Genomic DNA, 24,430 nt, shown 5'->3' with positions numbered 1-24,430 from the left:
TTATTTAGAATGGAAGAAGAAGATGAAATTGAGCTGGGAGATCAGTTTGGCTTCGGAAGAAATGCAGGAACAAGTGAAGCTATCCTGACTTTATCAATCAATCAATCAATCAATCAATCAATCAATCAATCAATCAATCAATACTGATCTGCATTTAGGGCAGTCGCCCAGGTGGCAGATTCCCTATCTGTTGTTTTCCTAGCCTTTTCCTAAATGATTTCAAAGAAATTAGAAATTTATTAAACGTCTCCCTTGGTAAGTTATTCCAATCCCTAACTCCCCTTCCTATAAATGTATATTTGCCCCAGTTTGTCCTCTTGAATTCCAACTTTATCTTCATATTGTGATCTTTCCTACTTTTATAAACGCCACTCAAACTTATTCGTCTACTAATGTCATTCCACGCCATCTCTCCGCTGACAGCTTGGAACATACCACTTACATGTAATGTAATAAATATCATTTTTGGTCCGTATTGATGATATTTGATTGAAATAATAACAGTAAGTTATTTATTAGACCACCTAATCAATACAAAATCTAGTCTTGGATGATTTACATATATTTGATAACTAATAGTGGTACATGTTTCGCCTTCCCTGAAGGCATCATCAGCCAAAGTCTTAACATTAAATTAAAAATAAACATCTAAATAACATGTAATAATGAAATGAATTTTAAAATGTTCAAGAGATTTGAAGTAAAATAACATTAAAAATAACAATGATGGTTTAAAAAATACAATGTGATGAGATATAATAGTGGAAGTATTAACAAAATTAACATTAGAAGGCTGCTGAAACTGTTCTTCAACTTCTATTCTACAAATTCATATCCTCAACGTGTTCTACAACTTCACCATATGCCTCTGACTTTCGTCTTTTATGTTCAAGATCATGATTAACTTTGGATCTCTCGACTAACCTTTGACTTTTATTCTCTCTTCTTTACTTTGATTATATACGATTTTTCGCCATCGTCTAATTATAACCGCCAGACTATCAACTTTATTTTTATGCAATCTTATTACCTGTTGTATAACAATCTGTTGTTTTATCCATTGCACTTATTTTAGCAGCCTTCTAATGTTAATTTTGTTAATACTTCCACTATTATATCTCATCACATTGTAATTTTTTTAACCATCATTGTTATTTTTAATGTTATTTTACTTCAAATCTCGTCAAGATTTTAAAATTCATTTCATTATTACATGTTATTTAGACGCTTATTTTTAATTTAAGGTTACGACTTTGGCTGAGATGCCTCCGGGAAGGCAAAACATGTACCACTATTAGTTAACAAATTTATGTAAATCATCCAAGACTAGATTTTGTATTGATTAGGTGGTCTAATAAATAACTTACTGTTATTATTTCAATCACATACCACTTAGTCGAGCAGCTCATCTTCTTTCTCTCAATTCTTCCCAACCCAAACTTTGCAACATTTTTGTAACGCTACTCTTTTGTCGGAAATTGCCCAGAAAAAAATCGAGCTGCTTTTCTTTGGATTTTTTCCGATTCTTGAATCAGGTAATCCTGGTGAGGGTCCCATACACTGGAACCATACTCTAGTTGGGGTCATACCAGAGACTTATATGCCCTCTCCTTTACATCCTTACTACAACCCCTAAACAGCCTCATAACCATGTGCAGAGATCTGTACCCTTTATTTACAATCCCATTTATGTGATTACCCCAACGAAGGTCTTTCCTTATATTAACACCTAGATACTTACAATGATCCCCAACAGGAACTTTCACCCCATCAACGCAGTAATTAAAACTGAGAGGACTTTTTCTATTTGTGAAACTCACAACCTGACTTTTAACCCCGTTTATCAACATACCATTGCCTGCTGTCCATCTCACAACATTATCGACGTCAAGTTGCAATTGCTCAGAATCTTGTAAATTATTTATTACTCTATACAGAATAACATCATCCGCAAAAAGCCTTACCTCCAATTCCACTCCTTTACTCGTATCATAATACTGCCTTGAGGAATTCCCCTCTTAATTATTACAGGGTCAGATAAAGCTTCACCTACTCTAATTCTCTGAGATCTATTTTCTAGAAATATAGCAACCCATTCAGTCACTCTTTTGTCTAGTCCAATTGAACTCATTTTTGCCAGTAGTCTCCCATGATCCACCCTATCGAATGCTTTAGACAGGTCAATCACGATACAGTCCATTTGACCTCCAGAATCCATGATATCTGCTATATCTTGCTGGAATCCTACAAGTTGAGCTTCAGTGGAATAACCTTTCCTAAAACCGAACTGCCTTCTATCGAACCAGTTATTAATTTCACAAACATGTCTAATATAATCAGAAAGAATGCCTTCCCAAAGCTTACATACAACGCATGTCAAACTTACTGGCCTGTAATTTTCAGCTTTATGTGTATCACCCTTTCCTTTATACACAGGGGCTACAATAGCAACTCTCTATTCATCTGGTATAGCTCTTCTGACCAAACAATAATCAAATAAGTACCTCAGATATGGTACTATATCCCAACCCATTATCTTTAGTATATCCCCAGAAATCTGATCAATTCCAGCCGCTTTTCTAGTTTTTAACTTCTGTATCTTATTGTAAATGTCATTGTTATCATACGTAAATTTTAATACTTCATTGGCCTTAGTCTCCTCCTCCATCTTGACATTTTCCTTGTAACCAACAATCTTTACATACTGCTGACTGAATACTTCTGCCTTTTGAAGATCCTCACATACACACTCCCTTTGTTCATTAATTATTCCTGGAATGTCCTTCTTGGAACCTGTTTCTGCCTTAAAATACCTATACATACCCTTCCATTTTTCACTAAAATTTGTATGACTGCCAATAATGCTTGCAATCATGTTATCCTTAGCTGCCTTCTTTGCTAGATTCAATTTTCTAGTAAGTTCCTTCAATTTCTCCTTACTTCCACAGCCATTTCTAACTCTATTTCTTTCCAGTCTGCACCTCCTTCTTAGTCTCTTTATTTCTCTATTATAATAAGGTGGGTCTTTACCATTCCTTACCTCCCTTAAAGGTACAAACCTGTTTTTGCATTCCTCAACAATTTCTTTAAACCAATCCCAGAGTCTGTTTACATTTTTATTTACCATTTTCCACCGATCATAGTTACTTTTTAGAAACTGCCTCATGCCTGCTTTATCAGCCATATGGTACTGCCTAACAGTCCTACTTTTAAGACCTTCCTTTCTATCACATTTATTTTTGACTACGACAAAAACAGCTTCATGATCACTAATACCATCTATTACTTCAGTTTCCCTAGAGCTCATCTGGTTTTATCAGGACCACATCCAGGATATTTTTCCCTCTGGTTGGTTCCATCACTTTCTGAATCAGCTGTCCTTCTCATATTAACTTATTTGCCATTTGTTGGTCATGCTTCCTGTCGTTCGCATTTCCTTCCCAATTGACATCTGGCAAATTCAGATCTCCCGCTACAATCCACATTTCTTTCCATGTCATTTCCCACATAGCCGACTATCCTATCAAATAATTCCGAATCCGCGTCAGTGCTACCCTTTCCTGGTCTGTACACTCCAAATATATCAAGTTGCCTATTATCTTTAGAAATGAGCCTTACACCTAGAATTTTATGTCTCTCATCTTTAACATTTTTGTAGCTTACAAATTCTTCTTTCACCAGAATGAACACTCCCCCTCCCACCATTCCTATCCTATCTCTACGATACACACTCCAGTGCCGTGATAAAATTTCTGCATCCATTATATCATTTCTCAGCCATGATTCAACTCCTAATACAATATCTGGTAAATATATATCTATTAAATTACTTAACTCTATTCCTTTCTTTACAATACTTCGACAGTTCAACACTAACAATTTTATGTCATCCCCACTTGATTTCCAGTTCCCTGTTCCCTTATCACCGCTCCCTAGGCTACCCTGTTTCCCCGAATGTACCTCCCTACTACCCTTCCAAACAAATTTCCTAACTTATACGTACCACTGCGGTTTAAGTGAAGGCCATCAGAGCGCAGATCTCCTACCCACCCATTAGGATCTAGAACTTTTACTCCCAGTTTCCCACATACCCACTCCATAGTCTCATTTAAATCCCCAATCACCCTCCAGTCAGTATCCCTCCTACACAGTATTCCACTAATAACAATCTCTGCTTACTTAAACTTCACCCGTGCTGCATTTACCAGATCCCACACATTTCCAACTATGTTGGTACTTATATCAGCTTGCCTTACGTTGTTGGTACCAACGTGAAACACTACCACCTTCTCCTTTCCCTCCTCCCTCTCTCCTACTTTCCTCAACATCTGCCTCAACCTAATTCCTGGATAACATTCTACCCTGGTTCCCTTTCCTCCACACACTTTCCCCACGTGTCTAACGATGGAATCCCCCATGACCAGAGCCTCAATAAAGATAAAGATAATAAAGACAAAGTGATAAAGGATATCAAAGAGTAATTTGGGAAGGGAATCACAATCCAAGGAGAGGAATCCAAAACCCCGAGATTCGCTGATGACATTGATATTGTATCTGAGTCTGCAGAAGATCTGTTTAAGTTGCTGAATGGTATGGATAGTCTTGAGCGAGGATTACTAAATGAAAATAAGTAAAAAACAAAAACAAAACTAATGAAGTGCAGTCAAATGAAGTCAGGTGATGCAGGAAATATTAGATTAGGAAATGAAGTCTTAAAAAGAAATAGAGAATAGGCCTATTGTTACTTGGGTACCATAGTAAAATAACTAATTATGGCGGAAGTAAGGAGGACATAAAATGCAGACGAATACAAGCAAGGATAGGTAGCTCAGGAAGAAAGAGAATAGAAACTTTTGAAATGTGATGTTACAGAAAAATGCTGAAGGTGAGTTGGGTAGATCGTACAATGAATGAATCAAATTGGTGAGAGATGATTTGGCTAAATTTGAGAAGAGATAGAATGATACGGCATATCTTAAAAGACACCCAAGAGTTTTTGAGGGAAGTGAAGGCAGTAAGAATGGTAGGGTTAGACCAAGGTATGAATATGACAAGCCGATTACAGCAGATGTAGAAGTTACATAGAAATCAATAGGTTAGTACTGGATTGGGAGACATGGGAAGCTGCATCAGACCAGTCTATGGATTGATGACTCAAAGAACTACAAACTAAGAATAAATCAGGGGCTCGTTTTGTTATGCTTTGAGGCAAGTAGAGTCCAATAATTTTAGAGAAAACCTATACATTCCATTATGATTTATTTCTTGATGAGGTAAATAATTAAATGGAATATAGTACTTTCAATGATATTTTAGAAAACCCTATTTTCGTTAGTAGAATTGTCAATTTTAATTTCTCTTTGGTTGTTTGTATGGATGAAATTCTTCAAAAATTTCTGTTTGTTCTATTGAACAACGAGGGAATCGTACACACATTCAGTACATGTCATGAAGGGGGCGTGTTCATCTCATAAAATGGGGGAAAATAGAGTATTTAGTTCGAATAACAAGCAGGGCCAGCGCATCATTGTAGTTTATCATGTGCCCGATGTTAAGAGGCAAACACTTTAGATGTGAAATAATGTTAAAGACAGGATGATATTTAAATCGACTTCGTTGGCGAGCCGTCACATGCCAAACTTCATCGCCAAGAAGATTTGGGAGTAATTACTGGATCAATAACAAAGGTAAACACATACATCATCTGCTCACCATTTAACACAAATGACGAGTAATGAACCCTAGTTTTATTCACAAAATTACAGGATAACCGATTACAAACTCTATATTAATTGTATCCATTCGATCACCAGACAATACGACTCTACGCCCTATGCCATCTTGAATGAAGAGGCAGACTGGGCGTTCCAATAAAACGCGCCTACTACTTAAAATTTTTACCTCAAGTAGTATTTTCTTGAACAGATATAGGAAGAGGTATACGACAATGAAACGCCTACCTCAGCACACAACTTACAGTGTTATTCTGTGAACGAAATTTAAATTTATACCACGTGTCAAACGCGAAAGTACTTCAGAATCGTGTTGGCATCTACTGGCAGATTTGAGCAGCAGTACTTCAAAATTCTTCCTGGTGAGGGCAGATAAAGTGTTCCGGAGGGATGGAGTGTTTTGATGTGAGAGTGTTTGTTGTATAATTTTCGTCAAACCTGTAAATGTTTAAAGGTAAGAGTCATTGCCATTTGTTTATGGGTTCATTTTGATTAAAGCCCTACTGTAGAAAGAACAACACGTCTGTTGTTTGTGTAAGATTTGCCGTAAGACACATCCCCACTGATTCACTTTCCGTTAGGTGACCGCCATGATCGAGTTTGTGTGAATGACTAATAGCGGGATTTGGGAGATTGTAAATGTTCCTTTGCACAATGCATTGTTTTTGGAAGATTTTGTATCTAGAATTTTTGACGATGAAGAACGTTTTCTTAATAATCTCCAAGCGAATCAACTACTTGTTCTTCAACTATATAGAACCCAGCAACCAGCTGGTTATGTTCGAGTCTAACCAAAGTTTTAAGATAAACTTTTTATAAAATATATATTTAATTATTTTACCTTTATCTTTTACGCGTATGGATTTCTATTCCTATTGGTGAGGATTTTTTTGCCCATCATTCGTTCGTTCGGTTTTATTTATAACTTATACACGAGTTCGTAAATCGTAGTTGACAGTTCACAATACTCTGTTTTTTGAGAAACTTGTTACACATATTGGTGCACTGAAATGATTTGTTCAAACGTTTAGGAAAATGTGTGCATTATATTTCGTAGAGAAGTTCCTTCTGTCTACTAACGCATTTCTGTGAACGAATTTGTGCAATAGCCGTGATTTCCTATAATACTTATTCTTTTTATTTTAGGTTACTCCGGAGCTTGATCATAATGATGCAGTTATCCGACGAACTTTTCGAAATCGAAACTCAGTTCCGTGAACCATATTGGCCTACGCTTTATAGTGTTGGTTGCCTTGAGTATTAACGTATTGTGAAAACTTGAAGTCTAACTAGTTCATTATTAGTGTATATCTTTGTAGACCGGTATCAACGGAACTCTTCCATCCAAATATATCTTCAGCGTCCAGAATATGAGTTTATCTTCAATAATTCTTGTTTTATAAAGTAGGATTGTATTGTTTTGATAATGGAATTAGTGCTTTTCTCAATACATCACTGTTCACAAATAATAGAGGATACATTCTCTTTTAAACTTCCCATACTGAAGGAAGAGATCGAGTACCAATGAGACAACCTATAGTGCCGGACTGTCACTGGCCAGAAGCTTCCAGTTTGACCTTGCAGTGAAATGTGTACACATTCTTACCTGATCGAAGTCCAGTCCCTTATGTTCAGTTGGTGTATGTAGCCTGCAATAAGTGAACTACCTAGTAAACTGTTACTCTGAAGAATCTAACCATAACAGGCCAGTGGTTACAAAGTAACACATGCGTGAGGTCTAATGTTTTACTTGCGTTATAAGGATATTAATATACAAACACATATGTAACCCCATAAGTTATGTTTTAAGTAGCATATTTTTGTTTTAAACAGGCCAGTAATCTGACATTTCACTGTAAATCATCATCAATTTTATTAATATGCATTACATAGTAATCATTGTTACATTCTTAGTGAAAACATGTGGCTGTACAGTTAGGGTCGTGTAGCTGTGAGCTTGCATTCAGGAGATAATGGGTTTCAACACCACTGTCGGCAGCCCTGGAGATAGTTTTCCGTGGTTTCCAATTTTTCATACCAGGCAAATGCTGGGGCTGTACCTTAATTATGGGCACAGTCACTTCCTTCCTTCTCCTAGCCCTTTCCTATCCCATCATCGTCGTAAGACCTATCTGGGTTGGTGCGACGTAAAGCAAACTTGTAAAAAAACAAAACAAAACTGAATAACTGGTAGCTTGTTGTGACTTTTAAACTTCCATTAAGAGCACTGAAAAGACCGCTCTTCGTATTGTAACAGACTGTTTTGTCTGTGTGGTAGTACTTTAGGCCTATAGCCTATGTATTTCTTGGGACAGTTCTAACTAAATTAGAATCAAGTTCTCGGTTACTGATTTTTAACATTTGCATGCTTATTTCCTTCAAAAGAGTTGTGCTGAAAGGGTTTTTGAAGGTTTTACAATTGCTGACACTTTTGCTACCTTTCCTTTATTTTTTATATATTTCAGTGGAATCAATATCATGGGCTTCTGTTGCCCACTTCTTATGGCCTATGGTTCAGGGATAGATTTATTATTTTCATTGTATGTTACTGTTTCCCATGGATGAAATGAAACTAGTGTAATTTTCTGTGAAAGATGAAGATGGTATTTTTTTTTGTCAGCATAAATAACGATCCTGGTGGAAAAATTAGTTTCAATTTTGTGGGGAACAACTGAAAGTTGTGAATACTTCAAGTACTTAGGTATTACTGTACAACCTTCGAGTACGTCATTTAGAAGCCATGTGAGAGAGAGATCCTTGGCTACCATTAGAAGTAGGCCTATGCATGGCATTAGAGAACCCATTAGATTGTCCAGACATAGCCATGGCCCTATTCTATGCTAAGGTTCTTCCCGTTCTAACTTACGGGCTGAATCTAATGTGGGAGCATCGAACAGTATCAGGCAAGATTCCTGAAGATAACTAGGAATCTCTAAGATGATCTCAAGACTAACATACGAACTAGCCAGAAAGCCATACTTTGTGCAAGACTTAAGATACAGAGTGCAGCCTTCTTCTATGCACCAAGAAACTGAAATCCTTCCGGATCAACAAAGGAAACTGGCAGAAATTGTTTTCGGTTTCTATTCCAAAGACGCCATGCCAAATCGAAGCTGGACTGGTCCAAACAATGACATGAGGAACGCTTTAAACCAGCTAGCAATACAGTACATGGTTTTCATCATAAGCTATGTGTGTGCCCAGGATTCCTTGAACCAACTGTATGATGTGTCTGTGTGTTGTGTTGTTGTGACTGTGTGAATATTACAAGGTATCACTTCAATAATTACTCCAAAAGAACAAAAGACTTAATTGACTACTGTAAACTCTAATTTTATGTAGTAGTATGTGGCGATCTGCAATAAATTATTATAATAAATAACAATATTTGCTTGTATTACTTTGGAAAACTAATTTTATAGGCCTATGGGGAAAGACTGGAAAGACAGAAAAGCAATACTAAACCTCTATATCAATCAAAGAATAAACATCAAAAGTAATGAAAAAGTATGCAAGGTGAGGATCAGGAAAGGAGTAAGACAGGGGTGTTCCTTATCACTATTTCTATTTAATCTGTACATTGAAGAAGCCATGAAAATTTTTAAATCAAAAACACCTGGCATTAAAATAAATGGAACAACTGTACACTGTATTAGATTCGCCGACGATATTGCACTTATGGCTGACAATGAGAAGAACATGCAGATCATGCTCAACAAATTAATATCCATTTTAAAAGATTTCCGACTTAACATTAATGTAAATAAAACTAATGTTATGGTTGTAAGCAAATCTAAAATGAAGCCAGAGGCACATCTCAGAATTGGAAATACTTTAATAAAACAGGTGCACAAGTTCTGCTCCCACTCTGGAACTGGGAGGTGATTGGACTTCTGTTCGGTGCTCTAGGAGTAAATTCTGCGTTGAACTTCTTTCAGTGTTTTGGAACTAGAAGAAATTGCTGCCATTATTCTCTGGGACTCCCCAAATTTTCAATCACCATTTGCGTAGTATGATAAATTACAAATGAAATAAATGTTTCATTCGATCTAGCAAGTGGCTTTGTGGTTTGGGTCACATAGCTATTAGCTGCTCTTCAGGAGGTAAGTGGGTTTGAACTCCACTGCTGGCAGCCCTGAAGATGGTTTTTGAATAGTCCTTCAAATGATTGAAACTCCAATTATACTTTGTTAAATTTATATTTAAATACCAAAGCTTTGATGAATTTTTATCTTGTCAGTGCTGAGAAGGCTAAGGGTGAATTGCAAGCATTTATTCCTTGGTAAAAAGCTAATGATACCATACGGTTAAAAAACGCGTTGTGAAAAAGGCTCCATTAACCTAGAGATGCAATTTCCTTCCTATAGACTAAATATTTATTCCTCCATTAGATTTCATTTTTGTATAGAGTTCACGTGACATTGTGTGTGTACAATTCTCATAGATTGATAGTCTTTTGTATCAGATTCAGATAAGTTATGTAAAATTTTATATTATTTTTAAGTTAATTCAATTATTTATTAATTATCCTTGAATCTAAGTTGTCATATTTTCCTATATTAGAGATTACACTTCATCTTCTGATGAAATATTTACAAATTCTTCAAAGACCGTAACAGTTTAGAAACAGGTTCTGTCCAATGGATGATTATGATGTAAACTTCAAAGTGTCATTTTTAGATTGTCTAAGGAAACTGTAATGAATCTGTTACAATACATTTAATTGGCCCTGTAAATTCCTAGAAAGATACAGAAGGTTGGACATGAGCCATTTACTATACAAGAAGTGCAGGCAGTAATTTGAATGCTGAAAGACAAGAAGGCTTGTGGATCAGATAATATATTTGTGAACACTTGAAAAACGCAGCCCTAATGCTGATAAATATCTGGACAGACCTGTTCAACGAAGCTTGTCACAGGGAAGGATTCCTGAGTGATGGAGAACTTTGGGGATCAGATGTTATATAAAGAAAAGGGCAAAATCAGTGATCCAAACTCATATAGAGGTATAGCATTAGAGTGCACCATCCTTAAAATTTTAACAAAAAAATGCTTACAGCGAGGTTAACGTCCTTAGTTGACAAGCACATCCCAGAGGAACAATTCGGCGTTAGAAAGAACCATTCAATGTTACAAGCAGTGCAGTGCCTTCAAAATGACATTCAAGAAGCACTCAGATACCCAAAAGGGAAACTTCATCCTAGCAACCGAGGAAATATTGAGGATAACGCAAGACAGAGGAGACATTCACATTTTTGCGTATGCAGACGACATAGTAGTAAGCTCCACAAATCTGCACAAACTATGGAGTACCATAGATACAATTGTAAAATGGTGCCAGAACAACTTCTACATTAACAACACAAAAACGGAAATTATGGTCTTTAGAAATGGAGGTAAGATACCTCATGGAACAGAAATCACTATCTCCAACAGCAAACTCAAAATAGTCAATGATTTCAAGTATTTAGGGGTCATGCTACAACCTAGTGGCAAATGCTTTACAAAACACATAACAGAAAGAGCTGTGCAAGCTATCCTAGCAATAAATAACATCAAGCATATACAAGCACTTAGCTTGGAAACAGCAATGAAACTATTCGAGGCAAAGATTATTCCTATCCTAACATATGGCATTGAAATTATATGGCCTGACCTCACCAGGAAAAACCTAGCTACCTCAGAAAAAGTTAAAGCATGCTTCGTGAAAAGAGCTTTGGGTGTATCCAAATCAAGGTTCACTTAGCTACACGGTGCTTTGCAAGGACAGCGATCTCACGAGGTGAGTCACATGTTATAAGACGTAAAGTTTCACACTTTTTCAGTTAAAGTGAAGGTTAATATATTCATATTATTTCAGGTCCACATTGAACTGAGAATGAAATAATTGGTAACTTCATAAAGCACCGGCTTCTGAGTCCGCCTCTTTTCACGATCGCCACATTTCAACATTTTGAAGATTTCATAGAATAATTTTAATGTGGTTTTAAAAGATTTTGAAGTGTCAGACAGTGTCAATGTCATTTAAGGGACACTGGGACTGAAATTTCCAAATTCTACATAAACTGAGGTACAGCTTTGAAATTTTGTATGCTTATGAATAGTCATAACATAAACCACTGTGGTAAATTTGAGCATTGAAAGTTGATTAGTTCTTGAGATATTAATTATTTTATACATTTTCATGTGCAAATTATTCAATATTTATAAAGGTCTGCCGCATTAAACCAATCAAGATAGTGTAATTTTTAGGTAATATTCTATTGCATTAATACAATTGGAAGAAACCTACGGATTCTTTTTTGAATTGCGTTAATGAGTATGAAGAAATAAATTTTTTTCATATCCAAGTTTTTAATCTACAAAAATCTTCAATTTTTTAAGTTTGAATTTTTTTTGCAGCCAGACCAAAAGTGCAATCCAAAAATCGATCCGCAGGTTTATAGTCAATGCAATGAAGATAATACATGCAAATTTTGAAAGCAATATCATAAGATTTATGACGCGTGTAACATTTTGAATGCCTGAAAAAGTGAAACAGAGAAAAAAGCAATTTTTTAAAATAATGGACAATGCTCATAACCTGTATTGCCAGCTGAGAATCTCAAAGAAATTTCTTGTTTTCTCCTACTTTTGGATTTTGGCTTATGCCACCGAGAACTTACTGTATGCATTTCACCACAGAACACCACCAAACAATAGTAGAAAATACTCGCATACCTCAACACAATCAAACTGGAAAACAACTTGTTTGTAAACAAACAAGATTTGCACATGGTATGTACGGAAATAGTCATAAATAATGTTGAAACTAATAAATATTTCTTTAATAAGTAATCACTGTCTTTGAAAATAGGCATAAAAATTTACTCAATATATTATGCAAGGCCACACCACCACCTGTAATTTTCATTCAGATTTTTCAAACTTTTGTAGTTCTTATATAGTTTACGTAGTAAAAGTGCCTACTTCCTCCACTAGAAAGCAGCAAAATGCAGACCGACAGATGTAGGAAGCCTTTTTGAATTATTCTTATGAAATGAAATCGTGAAATCTGCATGAATACACCACTAATGTGTGCTGATCGTGAGTCGAACGAAAGTGGGCGTTTAAAGGACTGGATGCCAGGCATTTAAAAGCTACGCTAGAGCTTTAAAAATGGAGGAATTTGGATGAAAACACTGCTATCTGATCCGCGGGGGTTAGGGGTGTATTAATATGGAAAAAGCCGAAAATCAATATTTTACATATATTTCGCCAAAATTTCAGTCCCAGTGTCCCTTAAGAAGATTGTTTAACCTTATTCTGCGACATTATGTTCACTACATGGCAATAGCCTGAGGACTTTATGGAATGGTTTTAATATGGTTCTACAAAAACATTTTTTTTTAAAAACGACAAACAAAGTGAATGTTTTTTAAGAAGATCGTGATTTTATTAGTTTTGTTTAATTTTAATTTAAACCAAATTGCATCAGATTTAGCAATCCAAAGTTTAATTGCAAGTCTTGGACAATATGGACTCGGAAATAGTATAATTATAATATGGTTTTTAAATCTTTATCATAGTTTTTATAATGTGTGTGACGTAGATAAACTTATATGTTTGCCAATGTTTCCAGTGTATATCAGCTGATGATGACACAATATAAAGCGTCAAAACTAGTCCTGATAAAATAAATATACATGTTGTAATTTCATCTTAACAACATTTTTGGTATTGAATAAGGTGGATACGAATTTTAATAAATTGTAGTATGGGCTCGTTCCAACCATCTAAGTTTGAACAGAACGAAAACTGTGATGATGACATTTAAAGGGGGGTGGGGCAAACAAGCAGCATCCAACTCAAATCTTCATGGAAGGTCAACCAAGAACTATTGTAAAGAGATTCAAATACTTAGGTCTGACATTGCAACAACACACGGCCCATATGCGGTAATCACACTGAATGATTAGAAAAGTGACAAAACTTTCTTTGGCAATGGCAGTGAAACTTTTAAAGCTAAAATAATTCCCAGAGCCGATGACCTTTGATGTTAGGCCCCTTAAAACAACAAGCATCATCATCAAATTAATTCCCATCCTCAGATATGCAATCTGTAATGTCTGGGAATACCTGACGAAGAGCAATCTTAAGGACTTGAAAAAGTTAAATCAATGTTCCTAAAGCGTACACTATGTCTGTCGAGGTTTTCGCCTTCGAAGATAACCTATGAGTTAAGCAGAGAACGCATGCTGCTGGAAAACCTATGCTTACAGCTACCATTACCATCCACACCGGCATATGAAAGCATCATTGTTGAACATAAGAAGAATAAAAACAGAAATATGGGAACATTTTTACATCACGGATGCTATGAATAGGAAGGGCTGGAAAGGAACCAACTACACTTTGAGACATCTAGTGACCAGATTCACAGTTCACGACTTTCACTTCAAGATATGTGTCAGCTCCCGTTTTCATGATCCAAACGAGGAATGGAAGGGTTTATTGTGTGGAAGACTATGTGGGAGATATCATGTGTTGAAATGTAAGAAATGCTCCATGTCACTGTTGAAGTTTTGTACTAGTGAGGACTAATAACTCTGTGTAATTATTATTATTATTATTATTATTATTATTATTATTAGTAGTAGTAGTAGTAGTAGTAGTAGTAGTAGTAGTTATTAAATTCCTTTATTTTTTTCCAACAAAAGAATTTTCTCTTTAGCTAAAATTTCACCTTTTGCTTCTTTTCTGATTCATAATGAAATTATTTATTTTATTTATTTATCGTATAGCATGTACATCAACAGTGCAATAAATTACAGATTTATATCTACATTTTAAAAATAGGTAATCGCCTGTGGCATCGCCAGGAAAAATTAACTCGTTTCTCCATTGAAAAGTCTGAGTGGGCATTCTTGAGTGATGTGCTTCACAGTTTGCCTCTCAGCACCACAGTCGCAGCAGGATGATGACTTTTTCCTCCATTTATACAGCAGATATGCACACACACCATGGTTAGTCCGGATCCAGTTTAACTTGGACCATACTTTCCGAGGTTGTTCAGAGCCAGGTACCTTCTGTGTAATGCACGGCATATCTAAGGATTCTGCTGAAGCAAATTGTCTTCATTCATTAAGACCATCTCTGTCAGATTGAAATGACTGGCTATAAGGTTCTATGCCGTGCAGATGGGTGGACATCTTGACTTAAGTCTGTCTATATGTAGGTGGGGAGGGTGTTGCTGTTTGAGTCGTCAGTCCATAGACTGGTTTGATGCAGAGCTCCATGCCACCCTCTCCTGTGCTAACCTTTTCATTTCTACGTAACTGTTGCATCCTACATCTGCTCTAATCTGCTTGTCATATTCATACCTTCGTCTACCCCTACCGTTCTTACCACCTACACTCCCTGCAGAAACCAACTGAACAAGTCCTGGGTGTCTCAAGATGTGTCCTATCATTCTATCTCTTCTTCTCTTCAAATTTAGCCAAATCGATCTCCTCTCACCAATTCCATTCAGTATCTCTTCATTCGTGATTCGATCTATCCATCTCACCTTCAGCATTCTTCTGTAACACCACATTTCAAAAACTTGTGTTCTCTTTCTTTCTGAGCTAGTTATCGTCCATCTTTCACTTCCATTACAATGCCACGCTCCACACGAAAGTCTTCAAAAACATCTTTCTAATTCCGATATCAATGTCTGAAGTGAGCAAATTTCTTAAGAAAGTTCTTCCTTGCTTGTGCTAGTCTGCATTTTATGTCCTTAGTTCTGCCATCGATAGTTATTTTACTACCCAAGTAACAATATTCATCTACTTCCTTTAAGACTTCATTTCCTAATCTAATATTTCCTACATCACCTGCCTTCATTCGACTGCACTCCATTACTTTTGTTTTGGACTTATTTATTTTAATCTTGTACTCCTTACCCAAGAATTCATCCATACCATTCAGCAACTTCGAGATCTTCTGCAGTCTCAGATAAAATAACAATATCATCGGCAAATCTCAAGGTTTTGATTTCCTCTCCATGGACTGTGATTCCCTTTCCAAATTTCTTTTTGATTTCCTTTACTGCCTGTTCTATGTAAACATTGAAAAGGAGAGGGAACAAACTGCATCCTTGCCTCACTTTCTGGATTGCAGCTTCTTTTTCAAAGCCCTCACTGCAGACTGATTTTTATACAGATTGTAGATAATTCTTCGTTCTCAGTATCTGATCCCTATCATCTTCAGAATCATAAATAGCTTGGTTCAATCGACATTATCGAATGCCTTTTCTAGATCTACGAATGCCATGTACGTGGGCTTGTCCTTGATTCGATCCTCTAAGATCAGACGTAAAGTCAGGATTGCTTCACGTGTTCCTACATTTCTTATGAAACCAAACTGATCTTCTCCCAACTCAGCTTCAACTTGTTTTTCCATTCTTCTGTAAATAATACGTGTTAAAATTTTGCAGGCACGAGATACTAAACTAATGGTGCGGTAGTTTTTACACCTGTCAGCACCGGCTTTCTTGGGAATAGGTATAACAACATTCTGCCGAAAATCGGATGGGACTTCTCCTGTCTCATGCATCTTGCACACTACATGAAATAACCTTGCCATGCTGGTTTCTCCTAAGGCAGTCAGTAATACAGAGGGAATGTCATCAATTCCAGGTGCCTTGTTCCTATTGAGGTCACTCGCAGCTCTGTCAAACTCTGACCTCAAAATGGGGACTCCCATTTCATCAGCATCAACAGCCTCTTCATGTTCCAGAACCAAATTATCTACATCTTTACCTTGATACAACTGTTGGATATGTTCCTGCCATCTTTCTGCTTTGTCTTCTTTCCCTAGAAGTGGCTTTCCATCTGAGCTCTTAATATTCATACTCCTAGATTTCCTTTCTCCAAAGGTTTCCTTGATTTTTCTGTATGCAGCATCGACCTTTCCCTGGACCATACAGGCTTCGACATCCTTGCACTTCTCCTTCGGCCATTCTTCCTTGGGTACCTTGCACTTTCTATCCACTTGATTCTTCAATCGCCTGTATTCTTTTCTGCCCTCTTCATTTCTAGCATTCTTGTATTTTCGTCGTTCATCAATCAGGTCTAGTATTTCCTGAGTTATCCACTGATTCTTAGTTGATCTCTTCTTCCTTCCTAACATTTCTTCAGCAGCCCTACTGACTTCATTTTTCATGACTCTCCACTCTTCCTCTATAGTGCTTCCTTCAGCTTTTTCATTTAGTCCTTGTGCAACACGTTCCTTAAAACAATCCCTCATACTCTTCTTTCAACTTGTCTAGATCCCATCTTTTTGCATTCTTTCCTATCTTCAATTTCTTCAACTTCAGATGGCATTTCATGACCAACAAGTTGCGGTCAGAGTCCACGTCTGCTCCTGGGAAAGTTTTGCAATCCAACACTTGGCTTCTGAATCTCTGACTAATCATAATGAAGTCTATTTGATACCTTCCAGTGTCTCCAGGTCTCGTCCATGTATACAGCATTCTTTTGTGGTGTTTGAACCAAGTATCGGCAAGGACTAAATTATGATCAGTGCAGAATTCAACCAGCCGAATTCCTCTTTCGTTCCTTTGTCCCAATCCAAATTCTCCTACTGTACTACCTTCTCTTCCTTGGCTTACCACTGCATTCCAGTCTCCCATCACAATTAGATTCTCATCACCTTTTACATATTGTATTAAATCTTCTATCTCCTCATATATTCTTTCGATTTCTTCATCATCCGCTGAACTAGTAGGCATATAGACCTGCACTATTGTGGTAGGCATTGGTTTGGTGTCTAACTTGACGACAATTCTTTCACTATGCTGGTCGTGGTAGCTTACCTGCTGCCCTATTTTCTTATTCATTATTAAACCAACTCCTGCATTTCCCCTGTTTGATTTTGTGTTGATAATTCGGTAGTCGCCTGACCAAAAATCTTGTTCTTCCTGCCAACGTACTTCACTTATACCAACTACATCTAACTTTAGCCTATCCATCTCCCTCTTTAGATTCTCTAACCTACCACAACGATTCAAACTTCTAACATTCCACGCTCCGACTCACAGAATGTCTGTATTCATCTTCCTGATGATCGCCCCCTCTCGTGTAGTTCCCACCCGGAGATCCGAATGGGGGACTATTTTACCTGGGAGGAAGCCATCATCAGTACATCATTCATACAGAGAGAGCTGCATGTCCTCGGCAGTAGTTACGGCTGTAGTTTCCTGTTGCTTTCAGCCTTGTAGCAGTATCAACATAGCTAAGCCATGTTGAGTATTATTACAAGGCCATATCAGTCAATCATCTAGGCTGCCGCCCTTGCAACTACCGAAAAGCAGCTACCCCCTTTTCGATGAACCATTCGTTGGTCTGGTCTCTCAACAGATAACTATCCGATATGGTTGCACCTGCAGCTCGGCTATCTGTATCAGTGGGGACCGCGGCAAGGTCACATGCTTCGCAGCGGAGGAGGTGGGGGATATCCCCATGAATGGACAATCTTTGATTATTCTGGATCTTATTGTATTAATTCATCAGAGCAGTGCATCTACGGAGGTGGGGTGGAGGAATATGGCTTAGTATGGGCAGTCATTGAATTGGAGTTGATCTGATAGTGCCCGTGATCATTCTCATTGTGTCATTTAACTTATCATCTATTCTCCTCGCATGAGGACTGTTCTTCCAGACGGGGACACAATACTCCGCAGTAGAGTAAACTAGACTTAGAGCTGGGCAGCGCTCTCTTTCTCAGATGTTCTTGGAATGACAGTGTTCTGTCGAGTATAACACCTAGATATCTGGGGTGTCTACTGTGGCGGAGGAGAGTGTTATCGAAGTATACTTTGAGGTCCCTTGAAGCCATTCGGTTGTTCAGATGAAAACAAGAAATTTCTGTTTTATTCATACTTGGTTGGAGTCTCCATTTTCGAAAGTATTTTCCTAAAACAGAGAGATATTTTGTCAACGTTTCTTCTGTCTGCTCGAAGCATAGGTCTCTAGTGGCAAGAGCCCAGTCATCTGCATACTCAAATTTTCTGGATCTTATGGATGGTATGTCTGAGATATATAAACTGAAGAGTGGGGCAAGCACTGACCCTTGCGGAAGACCATTATTTAGTTTGCTGGGTTTACTGATTTCATCTCCCATGACTACACAAAATGTTCTATCACTCAGCATGTTATTTCTAAGATGAGCCAGACTCCTACATGGAATCACTTTAAGGAGTTTGCTGATTACACCTTCTCTCCAAACTGTGTCGTAAGCTGCCTTTAAGTCAATAAATGCTACTGAAGTCTTTAGTCCTTGCTGGAATCCTGCTTCAATGTAGTTAGTGACAAGAGTTGGTCAGCATAGCTTCTTTGTGGCCTGAATCCTGCTTGTTCAATAGGGATCGTTTCCAACACTTTTGTGGTAATTCTATTCAAGATTAGCCTTTCAAGTAATTTATAGTATACACTAAGCAATGCTATTGGTCTATAGCTCTCTGGTGCATCATTAGGCTTTCCTGGCTTTAGGATTGCAATTATCTTACTCATTTTAAATAAGGGAGGTAGATTACCTGTTCTAAGAACGTAGGTTAGAAACCTACATAACCCTAATTTTGTATTTGCTCCACAATTAGAAACTCAGGATGAATCCCATCAAATCCCGGTGCTTTACCAGTTTTTATGTCTTTTAAAGCTGCCTCAGTATCTTGCACACTAAATGGTCTAGTACCGAGCTCGATAGCTGCAGTCGCTTAAGTGAGGCCAGTATCCAGTATTCGGGAGATAGTAGGTTCGAACCCCACTGTCGGCAGCCCTGAAGATGGTTTTTCCGTGGTTTCCCATTTTCACACCAGGCAAATGCTGGGGCTGTACCTTAATTAAGGCCACGGCCGCTTCCTTCCCATTCCCAGCCCTTCCCTGTCCCATCGTCGCCATAAGACCTATCTGTGTCAGTGCGACGTAAAGCAACTAGCAAAAAAAAAAAAATGGTCTAGTGTATTCCGAATCAGGGGGGCTTGTGGACTTAAGACTGGTTAGCTACTACGACCAGCATAGTGAAAGAATTATTGTCGTCAAGATAGACACCAAACCAATGCCCACCACAATAGTGCAGGTCTACATGCCTACTAGTTCAGCGGATGATGAAGAAATCGAAAGAATATATGAGGAGATAGAAGATTTAATACAATATGTAAAAGGTGATGAGGAGATAGAAGATTTAAGGCACCTGGAATTGATGACATTCCCTCTGAATTACTGACTGCCTTAGGAGAAACCAGCATGGCAAGGTTATTTCATTTAGTCTGCAAGATGTATGAGACAGGAGAAGTCCCATCCGATTTTCAGCAGAATGTGGTTATACCTATTCCCAAGAAAGCCGGTGCTGACAGGTGTGAAAACTACCGCACCATTAGTTTAGTATCTCATGCCTGCAAAATTTTAACACGTATTATTTACAGAATAATGGAAAAAACAAGTTGAAGCTGAGTTGGGAGAAGATCAATTTGGCTTCAGAAGAAATGTAGGAACACGTGAAGCTATCCTGACTTTACGTCTGATCTTAGAGGATCGAATCAAGAAGGACAAGCCCACGTACATGGCATTCGTAGATCTAGAAAAGGCATTCGATAATGTTGATTGGACCAAGCTATTTATGATTCTGAAGATGATTGGGATCGGATACCGAGAACGAAGAATTATCTACAATCTGTATAAAAATCAGTCTGCAGGGATAAGAATCGAGGGCTTTGAAAAAGAAGCAGCAATCCAGAAAGGAGTGAGGCAAGGCTGCAGTTTGTCCCCTCTCCTTTTCAATGTTTACATAGAATAGGCAGTAAAGGAAATCAAGGAGGAATTTGGAAAGGGAATCACAGTCCAAGGAGAGGAAATCAAAATCTTGAGATTTGCCGATGATATTGTTATTTTATCTGAGACTGCAGAAGATCTCGAAGTTGCTGAATGGTATGGAAGAAGTCTTGGGTAAGGAGTACAAGATGAAAATAAATAAGCCCAAAACAAAAGTAATGGAGTGCAGTCGGACAAAGGCAGGTGATGCAGGAAATATTAGATTAGGAAATGAAGTCTTAAAGGAAGTAGATGAATATTGTTACTTGGGTAGTAAAATAATTAAGGATGGCAGAAGTAAGGAGGACATAAAATGCAGACTAGCACAAGCAAGGAAGAGCTTTCTTAAGAAAATAAATTTGCTCACTTCAAACATTGATATCGGAATTAGAAAGATGTTTTTGAAGACTTTCGTGTGAAGCGTGGCATTGTATGGAAGTGGAGCATGGATGATAACTAGCTCAGAAAGGAAGAGAATAGAAGCTTTTGAAATGTGGTGTTACAGAAGAATGCTGAAGATGAGATGGATAGATCGAATCATAAATGAAGTGATATTGAATCGAATTGGTGAGAGGAGATCGATTTGGCTAAATTTGACGAGAAGAAGAGATAGAATGATAGGACACATCTTAAGACACCCAGGACTTGTTCAGTTGGTTTTTGAAGGAAGTGTAGGGGGTAAGAACGGTAGGGGTAGACCAAGATATGAATATGACAAGCAGATTAGAGCAGATGTAGGATGCAATAGTTATGTAGAAATGAAAAGGTTAGCACAGGATAGGGTGGCATGGAGAGCTGCATCAAACCAGTCTATGGACTGATGACTCAACAACAACAACAATTGTTTTTTGATGTTCCTTGTATGATTTCTGTCTCTCGGTGATCTGGACATATCAACTATATGAGCTGGAATTTTGTTTGGAGTGACTGCTGAATTTTACGAAAGATGGGAGTGGCCCCACCAAGCTTCTGTAACAGTGACCATGCCTTTTTGCTCAGTTCTCTGAAATTCATAGATGTTACATTTTCAGTCCATCTTTCTCTTCGAGCATTATCTAGATTATGAAGCAGTTCATCCCCGATTTCTTGTTCACCGCTGGCAAGGAATTCTTGCTATAACTTTTCAGTTGCATCAGTCCAGCCAGGAATATATTCCTTCCTATAGCCTCTAGGAATGAATTTTTTTGCTGTGGCAATTACAGCACCCACAAATCTCTCATAATTGTTACTTGTTGGTGGTATCCATCTATATATATAAAATAAGAGTTTTGTCTGTACATTGCTCAGAATTTGAAAAGAATTGTATTTCTGTATCGATCATGTCCATAGCAACAAGGAAATGCACTTTTTACTTTTCCGTAATTTCTGTCTGTCTGTCTGTATGTATGTGCACGCATCACAAGAACGCGGCTGAAGAGAATTTAATGAAAATCGGTATGTGAAGTCGGGGGATGAGCCCCTACAATCTAAGCTATAAATCATTTTACTCGCTGAGTGAAATGGCAGTTTAGGGGAAGGCCTAAAATTTAACCATCAAATATTTATATTATTAGTGGTCCTATCGATAAATACTACATAACTAAAGTTATATAGAATTAAATTTCCGATCATTTATGTCATACATTGTTACCGCACCGGCTTTGATAACACAGATATTCATGAATTTGTATTTTTGTTGGCAAGTCCATATCAACTCCGAGCCACGAGAAAATGGGTTAACAGAATTTAATGAAAGTTAGTATATAGAGTCGAGGAATAAGAAACTACAGTCTAAACTATAAACATTTTTATGCGCCCTGTATGAAATTGTAGTTTAGGGGAAGACGCCTAACATTTAATTTTGAAATACCTATGTTATTGGTCCTATCGAAAAGTACTACATAACAAAAGTTATAGAGAATACAATTTCCGACCATTTATGTTTTATTCAATTTTATAGTACCGACTATGATAAGAGTGGTATATCAGTCGGAAGAAAACTAAATGTGAAGGCCTACAATATTGAAAGTGCGAAACATTGATCAACAATAACATTACATTGACCATTGTTTGTTGTGGTGGGCATTGTGTCTTCTGTTGCCACACATCTATGATAGTTAGGATGAAAATTGCCTTACGTCGCAACGACACAGATAGGTCTTATGGCGACGATGGGATAGGAAAGGGCTAGGAGTGTGAAGAAAGCAGCCTTGACCTTAAGATACAGTCCCAGCATTTGCCTGGTGTGAAAATGGGAAGCCACGGAATACATTCTTCAGGGTTGCCGGTAGTGGGGCTCGAATCCACCGGATGCAAGCTCACAACTGTGCGCCCCTAACCACACGGCCAACTCGCCCGGTTGTACAGAGTGTAACAGCCTGCCTGAATATTAGCGGGAAGTAGCTGGGGAGTTGGATAACTTTCTTCTTTAGCATGCTATTCCTCTGGTTCGTAACTTTTCTGATACTACTGGTACATAACACACTGGTTCATCATAGCATTCGAGCTGTTCAATCCGTACTCTGAGGCACTGATTGGTATGAGCAGTTTGCATATTTAAGAGAGTTATGGCAGAGGAGTGATGACAGATGTCTGTGGCCTGGTCATTCCAGCTCTGGAACTTTGGAGTGTTAGATCGGCACCGTAGTACTGTTCGTTAAAAGTGAGAAAATGTGCGGTTTTTCATTTGATCGAGTATTTTATATGATAAGATTGTCCGGCTCCATGGCTAAATGGTTAGCATGCTGGTCTTTGGTCCAGAAGTCCCGGGTTCGATTCCCGGCCGAGTCGGTGATTTTAAACTTAAATGGTTAATTCCCTGGGCTCGGGGACTGGGTGTTCGTGCTGTCCCCAACATCCCTGCAACTCTCACACCACACATAACACAATCCTCCACCACAATAACTCGCAGTTACCTACACATGGCAGATGCCGCCCACCCTCTTCGGACGGTCTGCCTTACAACCGGCTAGAAATAGCCACACGAAATTGTTATTGTTGTTATTATTATTATTATTATTATTATTATTATTATTATTATTATAACATTGCTACTTTCCTACTGACGTTTTTGTAATGGCCTTTACTGAGCTCGATAGCTGCAGTCGCTTAAGTGCGGCCAGTATCCAGAATTCGGGAGATAGTAGGTTCGAACCCCACTGTCGGCAGCCCTGAAGATGGTTTTCCGTGGTTTCCCATTTTCACACCAGGCAAATGCTGTGGCTGTACCTTAAGGCCACGGCCGCTTCCTTCCCACCTCTAGCCCTTTCCTGTCCCATCGTCGCCATAAAATGTATCTATGTCGGTGCGACGTAAAGCAACTAGCAAAAGTAATGGCCTTTGTTTACTTCAGTTAGGAAAACCACAAGGTCAGTCTTTCTGAGAATCCCGTAGCGAAGCGCGGGTACATCAGCTAGTCTAACATATTTATCAAGGTCTCACGAGAACGCTTTCCAGTCTGCTTTCCTGAAGTTCCATCGTGGACGAGGATAAGAAGTTACCAGGGGTATTTGCATTCCAACCTCAAGACATATAGGTCCATGTTGACTGTGGGAAATCTTGAAGTACTTTCCGTGATGTGAGCAGAGGTTGATCATTCTGAACACTGGAAACAAAACATAGGCAGATCTAAATGTTCCTCTATCTTTTGCATCAAATACAAGATGAATATTATGTTCCTCGGCCCAGTTCATGAGAGTTTCTCCATTAGAATCAGTGGCACTATATTTCCATTCTTGATGGTGACTGTTGAAGTCACCCACATAGATGGCTGGATGGTCCTGTACCTGAATCATCTGGGAGGGCCATGGTGAAGGTGGAGGCTTGTAGATGTTTATGATGGTGACATCTCCAACTTTGATGACAACTGTATGTATGTTGTCTTTTGAGCTA

At 38.0% G+C, this 24,430-nt stretch overlaps 2 protein-coding genes across 4 annotated transcripts in view; one reads left to right on the top strand and one right to left on the bottom strand.

The window, feature by feature from the left end:
- LOC136872020 (trans-1,2-dihydrobenzene-1,2-diol dehydrogenase) overlaps window positions 1-6,056 on the bottom strand; it is a 165,569-nt gene extending 159,513 nt beyond the window's left edge. Inside the window, exon 1 of one of the 3 annotated variants that reach the window (XM_068227298.1) lies at window positions 5,978-6,056. The gene's annotated coding sequence lies outside the window, so the exon portion shown is untranslated. Of the gene's footprint in view, window positions 1-5,901 lie in introns of all 3 variants that reach the window. The other 2 variants (XM_067145836.2, XM_067145835.2) reach the window with 2 other exon arrangements.
- Arf6 (ADP-ribosylation factor 6) overlaps window positions 6,043-24,430 on the top strand; it is a 367,638-nt gene continuing 349,250 nt past the window's right edge. Inside the window, exon 1 of the mRNA XM_067145838.2 lies at window positions 6,043-6,186. The gene's annotated coding sequence lies outside the window, so the exon portion shown is untranslated. The remainder of the gene's footprint in view (window positions 6,187-24,430) is intronic.

This window comes from Anabrus simplex, chromosome 4, assembly GCF_040414725.1.
Source record: "Anabrus simplex isolate iqAnaSimp1 chromosome 4, ASM4041472v1, whole genome shotgun sequence".
In the NCBI taxonomy this organism is placed as follows: domain Eukaryota; kingdom Metazoa; phylum Arthropoda; class Insecta; order Orthoptera; family Tettigoniidae; genus Anabrus; species Anabrus simplex.
Note: the sequence above shows the minus strand (reverse complement) of the source record. Positions and strands in the feature narration are given on the sequence as shown.